We start from the raw sequence: 15995 nt of genomic DNA, 5'->3' as shown, positions 1-15995 counted from the left end.
TGAGAGGTGACTCAAATTTTTTTGGAGAAATTGCTTGAAAATAACTCAAATAATAATATTTAATTTATCCTCCCACTCAAAAAGGTCCGGAACATTGTTTAAATAATCAAAATGTCAAACAATTAAGGAAAAATTCGATGTTTTTCTTCGTTTTTAAATTTGCTACAATAGAGAATTGGTTAAAATTTTTAAAAATAGTCGCCCTTGTTGCAAAATAGCAATAATTGCGAAAAAAAACATAAAAAAAACAAGTGTTCGTATTTTACGTTTTTCAACCATGCCACACTTAGGACTTTCATATTTTACCCAAAAAAACTTTATGATATAGTAAAACAATACTGTAAATTTCATTAAGATCGGTTCAATAGATTTTGCAAAATAAATTTTAAAATCCAACTTTCGCAAAAAAAATTCATTTTTTCAAAATGTAGCAGGACTGAAAATAAAGCTGGTAGTAAGTTGACAGTTTTTTGCATATAGAAGGGTACTGTACCTTTCATTTGCAATTTGCAAAATTAAAATCGATTAAACACCACGGCGTCAGGATGTTTTTAAATAAACATTAATTTTTGTTGCTACGCGCAGGACAGAGGTGATTAGGTGATCGATTTACACAAGTTGATTTCCACAAAAATTTCTTCCAATCTTTATCTAATATATTATTTTCTTACTCTATATTTTGTTGTATTTTAATATTTTAATTCCACAAAAATCAAACTAATTTTATTATTATTTGTGAAATATTGTTTAAACAGCATATGTTTAAAAATAATAAACTTTTATTCTCTAAGTTAAAATATATGAACATACATAGAAAGTTTTTGCTAAAAAAAGTGTTCTTTCAAAGGACACTATGTGTTTTTATTTTGCAATACACAAATTTATTTATTTATATCGAAATGTACTAAAAATTAAAATGTATGAATCATTATCAAAGGTCATTGGAATGCCCAATCAGAGCAAACTATCCGCTGTCCTGCGCGTAGCACCAATAATTAATGTTTTTAAAAAAATTCCTGACGCCGTGGTAGTTCACCGATTTTAATTTTGAAAATTGAAAATGAAAGTTGCAGTATTCTTCTATATGCAAAAAAATCCAACTTGCTGTCTGCTTTATTTTCAGTTCTGTAACATTTTGAAAAAATGATTTTTTTTGCGAAAGCTGGATTACAAAATTTATTTTGCAAAATATATTAACCCGATCTTAATAAAATTCACAGAATTGTTTTACTATATCATAAAGTTTTTCTAGATAAAATATGGAGGTCCTAAGTGTAGCACAAATGGTTGAAAAACGTAAAATTCGAATATGTAGATACTTGTTTTTTTTTATGGTATTTTCGCAATTATTGCTATTTTGCAACAAGTGTGACTATTTTTAAAATTCTTAACCAATTCTATGGGCTGTCCATTAATCACGTGAGGCTCGAAAGGGGGGGAGGGGTCCATAAAAACATCACGAAATGTCCCAATACACGTGATATAGGTGGTCTTAAGCCTCACCAAGGGGGAGGGGGGTTAAAAATTGCCAAAAAAACATCACGTGATTAATGGACGACCCCTATATTGTAGGAAATTTAATTGCGCAACTTTTATGTCAGTACAACTTTTCTCTAAAATGAATACCTACTTTTAAAGTTATAATCAAAAGACGAAGAAAAAAATCGAATTTTTCCTTAATTTTTTGACATTTTGATTATTTAAACAATGTTCCGGCCCTTTTTGAGTGGGAGGATAACTCAAATTTTCTTATTTGAGTTATTTTCAAGCAATTTCTGCAAAACAATTTGAGTCACCTCTCAACGTCCAAATGTACCTACTAATATTTTTACAGATGCGCCTTGGTCTATCATACGAAATTACAAAAATACAAATATGGAACTTCGAAGAAATATATACTCCAAACACGAGGCAACACCAAATATGAACGAAGAAAATGAAATACAGCAGTTAAACGTTAGCACAGATGAAATTACGAAAGAAGAAATGGCAAATAAATCCAAGGTATCCAAGGTACATCCAAGAACATCCAAGGTATTTAAAATGGTTGCCTAACTTTTGTCCTAGGCTTATTGTTGACAATTAGTTGCATAGGGCCAATTGAAGTCAAGTTCGTTACTGAAATAGGTACACCTGCTTTTTACATATAGATTTCTATATATAAGTATATAGATTTTACAAACATCGATAGCATAATAATGGATAATGTGTGCAAGGCCATGGGAAGTATTATAGAGGTATCAGATAAGAATATCATTTTAAACAAACTAAGTTATCAATCGAAGCAGCGCAGAAAACGACAATAAATATCGCCTCCGTACCACCAGATTGACAACAGATGGAATACTTTCTTTGGTTACACCTCCTGAGACTTTTACAATTTATAAGTCATACAGGTGCCGAGAAAATTAAGATGAGAGAATTTTAAATAATTCACAACTCATCTACTCAGCATGGTAAAGCTCCAACAAGAAAGATTCCTTAATACTCAAAAGAGTAAATGAATTAAAATGTATAAACATTCTCAATTTCTTTGCAAAACGAAAATGCAGCAGCTGCATAATACTCTGGTTAAATTGAGAATGTTTATACATTTTAATATCATTTTAATTAAAATATGTAGGTATGCCCCGTCAGCAAAAACCCACGAACCCACGAAACGGTGAAGCTACTTACAGAAGTTTTTATTTTATCTTATACCTATGTATTCGACAATTTTTTGACAGTGTAAATATAATATTTGATAAAAAATTTCCCAACTTATATAAATATGTAATATTTTTATCTTCAAATCGAATAACGTATTTACCGATTTAACACACCATTTTGAATTTAAAATCAACACATCCCTACTACCTAAAGTCCCCACGGCGCGCCACTGACCTCTTCATTCAGGAAGCTTCGATTCCCCCTCTCGAGCTCCTTCTCCGCTCGACTCTGACTTGTCGACCACGCCTCTACTCGACCGACAAGGTCTAACCCTACTGGCTGCGTTATCAGCCAATAAAATCCCACGACAGTCTTCAACGAGAGAGGGTCTTTTTACAGGGCAAAGACTCCAAACGGTTCGCGTACGCTATATAGCTTCTATACCGTAGAAAATCTATTTGCGCAAGTGCAAATAGTATCGCCAAGACCGATAGTGATGTGTGAAATCCTGTATTAATAATTTTGGATTATTTGCAAGAGGTTTTAGGGCGAAAAACTCGAGGAAATCGGTGAGTAAACACTGAATTTACTTGTCACAGTTGGGTATCAGACAGCCATAAGCCCAACAACAGGAAAAGGGGGCCGTGTTCAGTCGGACGAGTCCATTATCGATGAAAACTGGTTCGACGGGTGTGGTCGGTAGGCTCATTCGGAACACGTGACGCTTAGAACGTTCACTTCCAAATGTTTCCGCTGAATGTACAGTTTAGTCTAAGCGTGCATAGTAGAGTCTAGACGTCGCCTAACTTTTTTTAGGTACACGAAAGTTGGGATCACATATTTTTGCATGCGAGATTGTCTAACAAACACGCAGAATCCATATTGTAAACAGCAGGAGGGTTATGATTAGTTAATAGGTAGGGGGCGTTAGGTCAGGTGACCTTAGAGGCGACTTTCGCTTGCTCGCATTTTATTTGCAGATTGCTTTATCATGTGTTGATACATGTTGATGAGGCATGGCTGACCAAGTTTTTTGTCCCCGTACCTATTCGTCAAGAGTGTTTATGCGCATCTGGGTTTTAATTTTATGAGTTTCATTCTAATCTCATACTGTGAATCGGTTACTAGGGTTCATTGTATGCGATTGTGTTTATCTGTTACGATGTATCTATGGTACATACTAACTATCTTTCGACAACGGAAATTTTAATGAAACTGGTGAAAGTACTAACTGTGCAAGGCTGTGGAAAAATATTTGTTTCATAATATAAATATAAGCAATGATAAAATATTTATAAATAATATAAACTTACGTGCATAGAAATCGGCCCACTTAAAAATTTGGTCATTTTTGATGTCTCATATTTCCTAAACCTGTTGGCCGATTTAAGTGATTTTTTGAACATGTTATAGCCTGATTCTTGAGCAATACCACTGTAATAATATTGTTGCTAAACAGGTGAATTTTCATTGTATACCTATACCGGGTGTACCAATCAAACTGTGTTTTTTTTCTCAAAGTTCGCATCACCCTGTGGAATATTGTAGCATTTATAAAATACTGAAATTAAAACCCAACTATAGCCGCAGGTTTTCTTAACATTCTGTTGTTTGATTCATTCGTTTATGTTGGATAATAAAAACTTAGATACTTTAACAACTACTAGCCATGTTCTTTATCAATACAGGGTGTTTCTAAATAAGTGCGACAAACTTTAAGGGGTAATTCTGGATGAAAAAATAAGGACAGTTGGCTTTATAAACGTATGTCCACGAATGTTTCGTTTCCGATATACGGGATGTTGAATGTTTTCTTACAAACTGACGATTTATTTATTGCTTTAAAACCAATTCAGATATGCACATAAAATTTGGTAGGTTTAAAGAGATGGTTATTGCGCATGTTTTGACAGTCAACTAAGAATTTTATATTCACCATTGGCGTGCATACGGGTAATGGGCGTAATGAATCTGGTCACATTTTAATACTTTTACCCTCCGGTAAATACAGGTAACAAATAAATATGTAAGAAAGTGGTCACAACAAGGCCGGTACTACGACCCTAATTAGGTAGGCACTAAGTACCTTTTAATCTAAATTTAATGACTTTCGTACATATTTAATAACTTTATTTAATATTTTCGGGCGATCCATCAGTTCCAATATAGAGGTTGAAGTGCAAACAAGTGAAAAAATTTTGTTAGCGAATATGTTTTCTAATGTTGAAGTTATGTCGAGTCAGCGAGGGCAGAGCCAAATTTTATATGAACATTATTGAAAACTTAGTTATTACTTCAGTGAAAGGCCAGCATAATCACCCCTCAGAAACCAAACAAAAAATATCAAGACAAATTGTTACTGCAGCATGTCCTCTTGCAGCATGCAAGAGGAAAGCAGAAAGTGATATAGTGGAAAAACAAGCAAAAATTATTCGAAGTGCTATAGATAAAACAGACCACGTTAGTGTTTTAACCTGCAACGACTTAAAATGTATAAGGGAGAATATGTACAGTACGACAGGGATCTCGTGAAATAAAGTTGTCACCGCGCATAAAACTAGGTGGAAAGTGGGGGTTTAGCCACGTCCAGTAAAGGCATTCGTGCGCCAGATGTTCTACTGTGAGCTACTCGATATTTTGACAGTGTTGCATTATTTCTTTTCATTTTAGTTGTACTCGTTTTATGCAAAAGTTCTTTTCAGAACTCTGATAAAATTAAAAACTGTAAAGATAAATAGATAAATTGTAATATATTATATACATATATTAATAAAAATCAAATGTATTTTTTTTCTGCATATAATTTGTTTCATTGTGGTATACAATTATTGTAGCGTTTTCTCTTCTCTTTTATTGATTTCTTCTTCTAAAGATCCTTAACTATTTTGATTGAGAAATTAGCCACAGTTAAATTGAAAAAATAATTTTATTAGAAAATACTTTTGTCGAATGTGTAACCGTGAATATAATGAATGAATTATTATTACCTTATTTAAATATTAAATATTGTATTGTATTTTCTACTTAGATGGCATTAAATGGGGGTGAACAGAAATGTTGTATTTTCTCCTAACTTTAAAAAATTCGGTGGAAAAATTGAAAAGCTGATTTTGTTTCATAGTTTTTTCATAGTCATAGTCTTAATATTTTTGTTTCATAGTTTTTATTTGCATCTTTTACAAAGAAAGAGATGTTCGGATAATGAAAAAAAAAGCAAAATCTTAGGGATGCCTCCGAGATAATACGAAAGGATTATGAAACAAAAATAGCCCTTCAATTTTTCACAGAATTTTTTAAAGATAGGAGAAAATACAACGCTTCCATTCATCCCCGTATACTGTTAACTAAGCAAAAATTTTTTGTTGCCGGTATAATAATAAACGATGTCAATACATGTATGGTTTTTCTCATGAGCATTTTTCAGTGCGTCACAGTTTTTCGATTTCTTTCTAACGCATTAAATTGTATATGACAGGAAAAAGGCACGTCGGTGATTACTTTGGTAATTATTCTAATTCGGTCATTATTCTAGTTGTCGATAGATGACTCTATAATAGAAAAAAAAATATTTACTAATTATATAATATATCTACGAATATAATCTGTACAATTTATAAGACTATACAAATCAAAGAAAATACCATTTTATAAATGCAATAAAGACAACTGATTTGTTTTTATGCCCAATTGCAAATAAAATTTGACAACTGTCAGATTTAACTAAAATGTCATGTTGGAATAAATGTTATAAATGTATATTATCACGGACTTACCTTTTTTTCTATCATTTGTGACGCACTGAAAATGCTCATGAAAAGAACCATACCTACAAACTGATACAAGAATATTGAAAATCGGAGTAAAAATAATAAATATATAATTTGTCAAACCTAATCAAAAATTTTGAGTGCCGAAATTTTTTGCCGGGGAGTGTATCTTTAAAGCATGTCACGTTATGTAGAGCTTTTTCACACTGTATATCATACCTAACCAAAAATTTTTCCCTTATTCTTTTAATCATTAAATTACATATTTCAAAATCTCTTTTCTTTAACAATTTACTATTTATATTTTCCTGTCATAAATATTGACAATATCATTAAAATCATCCACTTTAAAATGTAGGCATAATATATGTCTGAATTTTCAATATGAATGAGTCAGATAAAGCAACCAAAACAAAATTTGTTTAGTTTATTGTTTTGTATTTTGATAACAATTTCCGAAGTGAAAGTCGAAAAGTCAAATAAATTTAATTTCAAACTTAAATTGTGGCTTATTCCCAAATAAAATAGTAAATTTCATAAGATACCACAAGTAAATAGCTTCGGAACAATATCATTTCTTTAGATAGTATCGTACTAAAAATACCTAATATTACTGAGATCATCTACATATTGACAACATTGTAAAAATTTTAATGATTCTCCAGCGTGAACTCAAGCGTAAATCTTCCAGTATACTCCATCTTTCTCTGCCGTAAAGTTTTCTCAGTCTGCGTAGTACAAGCTCCGCCCATTCACGAGATCCCTGTCGGACAGTACAATCTTTTTTGGCCAGTGTGACCAGTTTCGTACATCAAAATCCTCATTACCTGACTGATGTGACCAGATTCGTATCGCCCCGGGTAATATGAACTGTATGCACGCCAATGGTGAATATTAAATTTTTAATTGTATGTCAAAAAATGTGCAATAACTACGCCTTAAAACCCACCAAATTTCATTGGCATATCTCAACCGGTTTTAAAGCAATAAAATAAATCGTCAGTTTGTAAGAAAAAATTCAACATCCCGTATCTCGGAAACGAAACATTTGCGGACATATGTTTATCAAGCCAACTGTCATTATTTTTTCATCCACAATTACCCCTTAAAGTTTGTCGCACTTATTTAGAAACACCATTGATATTGATGAAGAACATGTCTAGTTGTTAAAGTACCTAACTTTTTTATTATCGAACATTTAAAAGAATGAATCAAACAATAGAATGTTAAGAAAACCTGAGGCTATAGTTAGGTTTTAATTGCAGTATTTTATAAATGCTACAATATTCCATAGGGTGATGCGAACTTTGAGAAAAAAACACAGTTTGATTGGTACACCCGGTATCAAGGGCGGATCCAGGACAGGTTTTCGGGAGGGGCCATGAACTTTTTTTGGGGATGGTTACCGGGGGTCTGGTGATAATTTTTAAAAATTAGGGTTACAATGGTGAATTTTAAGGTACTTTTCACATACTTTTGAGTACCATAAAGACACTCAAAACTTATCGTTATTAAAGTATTATTAAAGTCAGCACCGATTCCTACACATTTCTTCGGATAGAAGTGTAGTTCTTTCAACAAGTTTAATACCATTGTTCCCAATGCTTCTTCTGTCAGGCCTTGTTCTTCCATTTTATGTTCTCATAAGCGTCAATGAACTTGACAAAGGCTGCACGAATGTTGTATTTAATTGTGTATGTATTTCAAATTTAGAGAAAGTTGTTCCACGTGGGATATACGTCGGTCGTTTCGTCAAATATGACAGAGTAATAATTTGCACTTTAAAGCTGATTCTTTATTTGTTCAATTATTTCTTTATCACAACATGTTATCAATAATTTATTTTGACTAGTGCTACTAATGTATGTTGCTTGGGAAGTTGCTGTGGATAGGTGTTGTTTAAGAGTCTTATCTCCTGATGTGATTTTAAACCTTAACAATTCCCCTCATTGCTAGGTCCAGCATCTTTATCCAGAATTTAGCCATCATCACGATGGCCTCTTACAGGAATATTTTGTCGACCTAAGAACACTATAAACTCTACTATTGGTCGTAGTCTTGCTCTGTTTTCTTGTATCTGTTTAGACCTCCGAGATTCTATCTGGTTAATGACTGACTTTTGTGGGTTGCGATAACTTTGTAGAAAATCCAGTCCAACCTGAACTCACTCTTTGTGGTATGATGTTTTTTCATGGTTTGTTAGGCTCCATCTTTACCCATGATTTTGGCGAAAGATGTTAAAAGTTTCGTGACAAGGCTGTTATCCCTTTATTGCGACCATATTTTTCATTAGAAAAATAAAACGCAATACATACTTGTAAAACAATCCCCTTTGACTGTGCGAAAGTACCAACCAACACCTTTGTTGTAAGTGCTGGTGACCCAAGTATCCCTCCATTTATTTTTGATTCTATTTGTGTACAAAGTATGGAAATTTATACGATTTTGATGGCTGGCAAGGTCGTTCTAACAATTGGCAATTTGTAAAATTATCAACATTTTTATTTACAAAATATCCTATGTCATTCTTGAAGCTTCCGTTACTCCTTTTGTTCAATTCTAGTCCAGAAAATATATTTATCCCCTGTTTTGTACATATATATATGTGTTTTAAACTAAAACATTTAAACTGCAAATATTTAAATTTATATTTTCTTAAATTCTCGGAGAGGGCCATGACCCCCATGGCCCCTTGCCTGGATCCGCCCTTGCCCGGTATACAATGAAAATTTACTTGTTTAGCAACAATATTATTACACTGGTATTATTAAAGAATGGTGCTATAACATGTTCAAAAAATCACTTAAATCGGCCAACAGGTTTAGGAAATATGAGACATCAAAAATGACCAAATTTTTAAGTGGGCCGATTTCTATGCACCTAAGTTTATTATATAATTTGATGTACTGAACATTTTTACTAACAATAAAACATTGGAAACTTTTATTTTCAACATTTTCACAATATTTATTACAATTTATCACTACAGTGCAGAGTGTTTAGGCAGAGTGCTTTTCTCAAGTAATCTATTTTTACTATGAGTGTACACTTTATAATCTTTAACTGAATAAGTTGAGGAGGTGAAGCTGTTTGTCTCGTTGGTCATTCAGAATTATATATGTATTATTTTTGAAGTTATACTTCTTTACGATCGAGAGTGAAATTTTATAATACCGGGCGCATGCGCACACAGACAGTATGTAGTTCGTTGCTAATCTTTCAAGATATGTATGTATCAGCGCTGTCAGCGCCAATAAGTCATTAAAAGGATATATTAGTGTTTTTAGTAAATGTATTATTTATTATAATTTTTGTGTCTTTGGATTTGTCTTCCTCGGGAATAAGATATTTTATAATAATAGTAAGTAGGGGAGAGTTGGATAAAACGGGATAGTCGGATAAAACGGGATACCTAGCCTAGAGACCTAACTAGTGCTGCTCTCAATCGGACAACGACGAAAACTTGTTCTCTGTCGTCATTTTAACACCCGTGTTGAGCTGCCCCCCCCCCACTTGCAAAAATCAAAAAACAAATAGCCCTGATTTATGAGCTATTTATGAGCTCTCATATTCCGCAAACTAAAAATTTTGAGCTCGTTCCACTGAGCAGGAATTTGATACTTTGGTGGGGGGGGGGGCTGAGTCAGCCCCCCCCACTACTTAAAAATAGGAATATTGAATCGGTTTTTGCGGCAGAATTACGAGCTATTTATGAGCTCTTGAAATTATATAGTTTAGATTTTTGAGCTCATCCCCTTCACCCCCAAACAACCCTTTAATTGATTTAACTTAAGAGAAAAATGCTGAGAAAACTTAAAATATATCGTATTGCGGATATAATTCCTATAGCTTATATACTCTAAGAATAAACTTTTAAACCACGTGCATTTCGATTTTTGAGCTACAACCCCTTCGCAAGAAAACCACCCTATCTTCCCGGCTTAAGAGAAAGTTGTACTTAAAATGCATTAAACTAATTATTTGGCGACTACATATCATTTAATAATTTATAAGCTTCCAAATTACGCGCATTTAGATCAGTAAATTGCAATTTATTTTGTATAGTGCAGTCACTGAAGGTAAAAATCAACGATTACCTTCAATTTCGGTGAACCTTCATCGATTTTCACGAAAATTGGTCAGTGGTTAGAGGATTGTCAAGAAACAAAGGTGACATGGTACCACCTTGCGCCTTTACCCTGAGGGTGGATACCGCCCCTTCTCGGGGGTGAAAATTGTTTTATTAAAAATAACTGCACAAACAAATCAATAAAAGAACAAATTAAAAGCAAAATTTAATATATAAAGTTAACAAAATAAGTCAATAATTAAGTATTTTCTATGGGAAATAAGCCACAATTTTACTAAAAAATGAATTTATTAACGTTTCGAAGCCCAAATCGGGTTTCGTTGTCAAAATATAAAATACTATTAAAATAAATTATTGAATTAAAATAAATTGTCAAAATAGAAAATACTTAATTATAAAAATGCCACAAGGAAATAGCTTCAGAATAACAATAAGTCAATACTTTTTAAGTTATTAAAGATCAAAGATTTTAATTATTCGTGAAAAAAATGCATGTTATGAAGCGGTTTTTCGTAAATCACTGAAGTTTTTACAAAAAAGTTAATAGTAGTTTAATTCGTATAGCTTATATTCTAAGAATAAACTCTTAAATCACGCGTCTTTCGATTATAGAGCTACAACCCCTTCGTAAGAAAACCATCCCATATTCCCGGCTTAAGAGAGAGTTGTACTTAAAATAATTTAAATTAATTATTTGGCGACTACATATCGTTTAATAATTTATGAGCTTGCAAAATATACGCATCTCAATTATTGAATTGCCATTTTCTTTCTATAGTGCAGTCACTGAAGGTAAAAATCAACTATGACCTTCGATTTCGGTAAATCTCCATTCATTTCCACGAATTAACAATAACAACTTGGGGTTTTAACCTGGGGTATATGTCACCCCTTCTCGGGGGTGAAAATTACTTTATTAAAAATAACCCCACAAATCGAGAGAGGGACAAATTGTAAGCAAAATTTGTTATATAATGTTATTAAAATAAATCAATACTTTTTGAGTTATTAAAGATCAAATATTTTAATTTTTGTGAAAGAAAATGCATGCTTTAAAGCTATTTTTCATAAATAACTCAAAAACTGTAAGGTTTTACAAAAAAGTGTTCATCACTAAAATTGAAGCTAATAAGAAATATAATAAATTGCTTACTTGAAAAACTCTTTAGTGTTAATTTAAAGTAAGTTATTGGTAATTAAATATATATATATATTGTTTCTGCGACTATTCAAATCTAAGGATTCAAGCTGAAATAACGGGAAAGAGATGCATTTTATAACACTTAGGTACTAAATACTTGTCAAAGTACTTAGAAATACCTATTAAAAATGAGCTCCAGAAAAAGTTGATAGCATCAAAATCCGCTCACCAATTTTCGTGAAAATGAATGGAGATTTACCGAAATCGAAGGTCATAGTTGATTTTTACCTTCAGTGACTGCACTATAGAAAGAAAATGGCAATTCACTAATTAAGATGCGTATATTTTGCAAGCTCATAAATTATTAAACGATATGTAGTCGCCAAATAATTAATTTAAATTATTTTAAGTACAATTCTCTCTTAAGCCGGGAATATTGGATGGTTTTCTTACGAAGGGGTTGTAGCTCTATAATCGAAAGGCGCGTGATTTAAGAGTTTATTCTTAGAACATAAGCTATACGAATTAAACTACTATTAACTTTTTGTAAAAACTTACAGTTTTTCAGTGATTTACGAAAAACCGCTTCATAACATGCATTTTTTCACATGCATAGTTAAAATCTTTGATCTTTAATAACTTAAAAAGTATTGACTTATTTTATTAACTTTATATAATAAATTTTGCTTTTAATTTGTTCTTTTATTGATTTGTGCAGTTATTTTTAATAAAACAATTTTCACCCCCGAGAAGGGGCGGTATCCACCCTCAGGGTAAAGGCTCAAGGTGGTACCATGTCACCTTTGTTTCTTGACGTATCCTCTAACCACTGACCAATTTTCGTGAAAATCGATGAAGGTTCACCGAAATTGAAGGTAATCGTTGATTTTTACCTTCAGTGACTGCACTATACAAAATAAATTGCAATTTACTGATCTAAATGCGCGCAATTTGGAAGCTTATAAATTATTCAATGATATGTAGTGGCCAAATAATTAGTTTAATGCATTTTAAGTACAACTTTCTCTTAAGCCGGGAAGATAGGGTGGTTTTCTTGCGAAGGGGTTGTAGCTCAATAATCGAAATGCACGTGGTTTATTAGTTTATTCTTAGAGTATATAAGCTATAGGAATGATATCCGCAATACGATATATTTTAAGTTTTCTCAGCATTTTTCTCTTAAGTTAAATCAATTAAAGGGTTGTTTGGGGGTGAAGGGGATGAGCTCAAAAATCTAAACTATATAATTTCAAGAGCTCATAAATAGCTCGTAATTCTGCCGCAAAAACCGATTCAATATTCCTATTTTTAAGTAGTGGGGGGGGGGGCTGACTCAGCCCCCCCCACCAAAGTATCAAATTCCTGCTCAGTGGAACGAGCTCAAAATTTTTAGTTTGCGGAATATGAGAGCTCATAAATAGCTCATAAATCAGGGCTATTTGTTTTTTGATTTTTGCAAGTGGGGGGGGGGGGGGGGGCAGCTCAACACGGGTCATTTTAACATTCTCAGTTCGTTTTACCTCGATGCCACTATTTGATGAAAAGTTGTTGTGTTTATAATTGTTTGACTCTATTTTTTTGGTACTTTGTACTTTTAAGTGCGTTGTTTTCTACATTATATTGCCTACATATCTAAACATATAATTCCGGTGACTATTAAATTTAATTAAGCACTCATTAACGAATATTCTCATGTATAGTATATATCTAATGTTACTTTTACGTTTAGGAAGGAGCCATTTTTGTTTTGAAAAATGTCTGAGTTGGACAAAACGGGACACTTATAAGTTGGATAAAATGGGATACAGTTTTTTATGTCCCGTTTTATCCACCTATTTATTTGTTGGCCTATTAATTTTTTAAATAGCGATAAAGCGTGTTTTCATACTGCAGAAAAGAACAACATATTTTTATGCGACTTTTGTTCTGATATACGTACCTAGTCCTAAATAAAAGGTCTTATTTCCCGTTTTGCAATAAAACATAAAAAAGGCCTATTCTTAAGTTTCTGACTACTGAAGATAATGTTTTTCCAAAGGTAAATTTTGCTTTGCAGTCTTATATCTACTTAAATATACTTTTTAGATAATTTTATGCAAAAAATTAAATATTGTGAACCTATCCCGTTTTATCCAACCGTGGTATGCTAAAACGGGATGTGCAGGACTTTAATAAATATTTTTTTTACTATTTTCCAGTCATTAAAAATAGCCAAAAATGTTTTTTGTATGCTTCAATAAATGTTTACCTATAAAAAATAATAATATGATAATTTCTTTAACATTTTTTCCGTAATAAAAATAAACAAGAATGGTATCCCGTTTGGTCCAACTCTCCCCTACCTATATTTAAAGTATTTTTATATACTTCACTGGGTCTATTAAATTTGTCAGTATGTATGAGAAATCTTGTAACCTGTCAAAGCAAAGGGAATATAGCTCAGTGGGAGAGCGTGTGACCGGAGATCGAGAGGTCCCGGGTTCAAATCCCGGACGATTCATATTCTTTTTTTTTTAATTTTTGGTATCGTTTTAATAAAAATTTTTTAAAAGTGGTAGATAAGAAAGTTAGTTTAATATTTAAATAAAATACAAATATCCTGTTAACTAGGTATATTTATTTCTTTGAAATTATATAGAAGTATAACTTCTTACGTGCGTACAAAGTACACACACATTCTTTTTTTAATTTATTACTTTCTATAAACTTTAATGAAGGTACCTCAAGGCCTTTATTTTGAGTATAAAGAATTTAAAATTACCATTAAAAAAAGATTATAATCTAAATCTAGAATGTAAAGTGCTTTTTCTTTTGGATCTTGTTGTTCTGAATATATTTGCTCAAATTTTTGTTCTGAAAGCTGATATGTTATTCCTTTCTTTTTTATGTGTTTGGCTTTTTTGGCTACGTTAGTTTGATGATATCTCGCCTGTATAAATGTAATCGGGTGGAAAGTAGTTAGGTAGGTGTACTGGGTTTTTTCTCTGATGGTTTAAAATAAAGAATACTTTTAAGGCTTTCATATGCAGTTTTTGGTTTAAGACTTGGTTTAGTTTGTTCGTTGTACCCATTGTTTAAAAAAATAAATAACACCAGCTTTCAAAACAACAACAACTTAAGCAAATATATTAAGAACAACAAGAGCCAGAACAAAAAGCACTTACACAATGGTATTTACAAACTTACATGTAGGTACCCAGTGACTAAAACTTACATCGGTCAAACTGGTAAAACCTTTAGAACAAACGTATAGCAGAACACAAAAGGGCTTTCAATAAGATATAAATCTATATCGATAGGTTATAGGTTATTACAGTTTGTTGATTTATTAAACTGCAGTAGAATATTATTACTACATTTTGATTAATTTGTTCTGTACTCCCCCAAGTAAAAAATTTAATACAGGGTGTTTCATTGGGAAAGTAACATACGTTAACTGTAGAAAGGGGACAATTAGGCGATCTCAAAAATACCATACTTAATGGATCTTACTCCATTAATAACAAAGATACTGGGTGTTTTATCTATTTTGCCATTTTCTTAATTGGTTCATAACTTTTTAACCACACTGTATATTTATTTTATATTTGGCACGCAAGTATCATTTAAGGTGTACAATAAATTAATTTGTTTACAATTGTAAAAAATCCAGATCCGGATTAAAAAATATTGGAAAAATTTTCCGACCCTAAAACAACACCCTGTACATTAAATTTTTTTAAAATGGATTTTTCAGTTGAAAAGAGGATGAAAAACTAAATTCAGTGGTATAATTTGAATTTTCGGCAAAATGATTTTTCTGGTGAAATTTTAAATTTGAATTCGGAAATTAAGTGAATTGCGAGAGCTCTAAGTAAAAAAAATTTAAATACAGCTTACAACTTGTCAACCTCTCTGTATATTAATTTTATATTTAACACGCGAATATTCTTTTAGGTGTCCAATCAATTAATTTATTTACAATTATAAAAAATCCAGGTCCGGTTTAAAAAATATTGTGTAAATATTCGGACCCAAAAAAAACACCTTGTATATTAATTTTCTTTAAAATGGATTTCGCATTTGAAAAGAGGATGAAAAACAAAATTAGTGGTATACTTTGAATTTTTGACAAAATGATTTTTCTGGTAAAATTTTGAATTTGAATTCTGAAATTATGTCAATTGCGAGAGCTCTTGTAGAAAAAATTAAAATGCGACTTAATTTTAATTAATACCATTATTTAATCTAAATTGGTAAAATGTTAATATTTTAGTGTTTTTTATTATGTGTTAAAAATAGATTTTGGCGAATATTCATCTTTAAATAATGAATAAATTATAAAGGGTCAATAAAGAAAACATCACTT

At 31.8% G+C, this 15995-nt stretch overlaps 2 protein-coding genes across 2 annotated transcripts in view; one reads left to right on the top strand and one right to left on the bottom strand.

Annotated features, from left to right (window-relative positions):
• LOC114342188 (D-2-hydroxyglutarate dehydrogenase, mitochondrial) overlaps nt 1-15995 on the bottom strand; it is a 201249-nt gene that overhangs the window by 123070 nt on the left and 62184 nt on the right. The gene's annotated exons all lie outside the window — the stretch shown is intronic.
• The window catches only part of LOC114328363 (histone-lysine N-methyltransferase 2D-like), a 797359-nt gene continuing 784420 nt past the window's right edge, over nt 3057-15995 (top strand). The window contains exon 1 of the mRNA XM_050655649.1: nt 3057-3218. The gene's annotated coding sequence lies outside the window, so the exon portion shown is untranslated. The remainder of the gene's footprint in view (nt 3219-15995) is intronic.

The sequence above is a fragment of the Diabrotica virgifera genome, chromosome 7, assembly GCF_917563875.1.
Source record: "Diabrotica virgifera virgifera chromosome 7, PGI_DIABVI_V3a".
NCBI lineage: Eukaryota > Metazoa > Arthropoda > Insecta > Coleoptera > Chrysomelidae > Diabrotica > Diabrotica virgifera.
Note: the sequence above shows the minus strand (reverse complement) of the source record. Positions and strands in the feature narration are given on the sequence as shown.